This window comes from Otolemur garnettii, unplaced genomic scaffold (genome assembly GCF_000181295.1).
Source record: "Otolemur garnettii isolate 467f Iridium unplaced genomic scaffold, OtoGar3 scaffold00054, whole genome shotgun sequence".
Lineage (NCBI taxonomy): Eukaryota > Metazoa > Chordata > Mammalia > Primates > Galagidae > Otolemur > Otolemur garnettii.
The window spans coordinates 8,843,145-8,846,302 of record NW_003852449.1 but is presented as its reverse complement, the minus strand read 5'-3'; positions in this window follow the sequence as shown (position 1 = coordinate 8,846,302).

Sequence of the window (3,158 nt, the reverse complement as noted above, 5' to 3'; positions counted from 1 at the left end):
TGCAAAAACAAAAAAAAAAAACTTCAACACAAAGATTATGGGAAAGAATGTTCATTGTCACTAAATAACAATTGGATATCAGCTATTTTAATAAGGCAAGGACAAATAGCCTATCTTTATTCTGAAATAATATGTCACCATTAAAAATCACGTTAATGGAAAATATGTAATGACAGAAAATGTCTATGACAAAATATTAGCTGGAAAAAAAATACATGTATGATTTTAGGCATGATCCTATCATCATAAAATGAATATTATACATTATGCATTTTTTATATATAGATAAAATGCTTCAGAAAAGAATTAGAATGATAGTTATGAGTTATCTATGGGAAAGATAAGTGATTTCAGTGTTTTTATTCCTTCCTATATTTCTAAACGTTTCACAATAAATGATGTTTTCACAAGAAAAAAATAAGAATCATTATGAAAAGTAATGTTCTGGAGTCTTTAAAACTGGCTACAATTAAAAGGACCACCAACACCCTGTCAGATTAGTATAGGTCCAAACCCAGCAATTAGTGGTGTCATCAATCTTTACAACTGTTTGTTTGGGTTCTTTCCACCTGTTTATGAAAAGCCTCCCTACAAGGTTATAGAAGAGTGAGACTTGGATTAGTGCAAGTTTTCTAGGCTCACTAGGGTAGTAGAGCAGAAAAGAAACAAGGGGGTTAAGTACAACCTAAGGCCAGACATGCCTGGAAGGGAGGACAAGGGTAACCTGGGAGGTAGGGAGAAAATAAAAGGGATTAGGGAACCAAAGCTTAATGATTAGACAGAACAGGAGCAAACGAACGGAAAAACAGAAAGAGCAGGTGATAAGAGAGTGGGATGTTCTATTTTAAGATTTTAAAAAGGTAAAATGGTGTTAGCTTACAATAAAGTCAAGGATAGGACAGGCGTGTAAATGAGCTGCAAGTCACAAAATCTGAAAATTCGAGGAATGTCTAAGCACTGAGATTAGACACTGAGGTGACCCAACATAACCCAAGACAAGAGATGAGGACAATCACTTTTCAGTCTGAAGACAATGATTTCAGTGAATCTTCTGTATTCAAGAGACTGATAAAGCACAGGGGCAAGGAGATAAATATTGCCACAGCCTGAAAGTATGAGCTTGAACAAGGAGAAATAATCTATATGAGGATTAAGGTAGGGTTGAAGCAGTCATGGGCTCTGACTCCCCATCCCAAGGTTCATATGGTTTGGGGGAACCAAACCATTTAAGCAAAGTAGCATCTTAAAGCAAAGAGCTGGGCGTAGCAGGCTAGGAATATCCTGACAATGTATGGGAGTTAGGAGGGAACTGGAGAAATGGACAAAGTGAAAGGATTGAACTGGATAAGCTCAATGGAAGGTTAGAAAAGGAGAGAAACGAATGTGTATGAGCTCAGCCCAGACAGCCTCGACCTGCCCGTCAGCTTGTCTGAACTTTAGACAGTCTGTCCTGACTCTGCACCTCCGACCTGTGTCTTATTAGAGCGTTTACTTTAGAAAATTTGTAAGTTCTTCCTCTAACCTTCTGAAATACCAATCTTTGTGAAAGCCCCTCACCGGTTTTATAACCCAGGACTGCTTTCTCAAGTTAGGACTAGCCCAGTAAGATACCCACACAAGCGTGAAAACTTTCATTAATAGCATTTGATTAACTATTACATTCTCTATATTGAGAAAGGTGATATTTTAGACATAGAGATAATTTGGAGGAGTGATTTAATGTTTTATTATATACTGTTTTATCATATGGCTTTATATATGTTGTGCTTTTAATCTACACAGGGGATTTGATTAAATTCACCATAAACCCTGTATGGATCCTGCATACAGGATCCTTTTGGAATGTAATCATGTACAAAGATAGTGCCCCTCTCTCCGGGTCTCTGTGGGAGGGCAGGAGGCTGCCTTCAATAGGCACCTTACTTCAAGTGGTAAAATTAACTTCTGTCATGAAGATATAAGAAAATTTACTTTTCCCTTGAGTAAGGCTAATTAGCAAATCCAAATGGCCTAAGATTCCCTCCTCCCTACCTCTCCAAAGTGCTCTTGTCCCAGGTTTCAGTGGAGTTGAATTCAGACTGCACTTCACTTTCTCTCCCCTATTGCAATTGCCCTGAACAAAGTCTTCCTTACCAGTATAATTTTGCCTGCTGCAATTTTTTGCTTTTGACAGAGTAAAATAACAGATTTTACAGGGAACGCTTAATGTGTGTAGTGGCCACAAGAAACAAGGCTCGGAAGCATTGTGAGCTATTCTTGCCATAATGCTCCCAAATACCTCGGGTAAAAAGGTATTTCATTGTAAGCATAGGCTGTGAGGTCTTATTCTGGCAAGCTTTGTTTAATCGGAGACCGTGGAACTATTTTTGTCCCACTCTTCTTTCTCTTCAGTGTTTATGGTGAGAGACATCATATATAGGGCAGAGTTTGGGGGGTTTTAAACTTTTTTGTCATTACTATTTCACTAAAGGAAAAAGTTAGAAAATGTAAATAACTATAATATTGAGATAGAAGTATAATGTGTTTTTTTCTGTGAATGCTCTGGCAATTCTTCATTTTACCTTCATAACAAGATGTTGGACACACATATATGTATATTTGCATATATATATATGAGTCCTTTACCTGTCCCCCCATCATGGGCACATAATACTAAACCAATAACACCCGGCCCCTTTCAGCCTGGGGCCAGTTATGTTAGCAGACTCAGTGGTTCTGGGCTACCCTTGTGATTTCCCTATACTCTGCCTAGATTTTCATAATTAGTCCCCTTACTAAACACTTCTCAAATTTCTCAAATTAAGTATTGTTCTGTGAAGAAAGTGATTAAAACACATATCACATAAATTTAGAGATTTGAGGATGTTATTCTATCATAAATTTCGGAACCGTTATATGACACATGATTTAAATTATAACTCTCAGATGATAGAAGTGTACAATTACCAGTGTTTTAGATAAGTGGTCCTATTTGTGTCAGATTAAACCAAAATTTATCTAGAGAAATGCAGGAGTTGAGAAAGTAGTTTATACCAATTTTTATATCCACCCACATGGGAAAATCAAATTAAGTGTTTTTTATATTACATCAAGCTCTTAAGAAATAGGCCCCCTTACAGCAGGGAGGGGAGGGAGGTTAGTGATGGCAACCAACCATC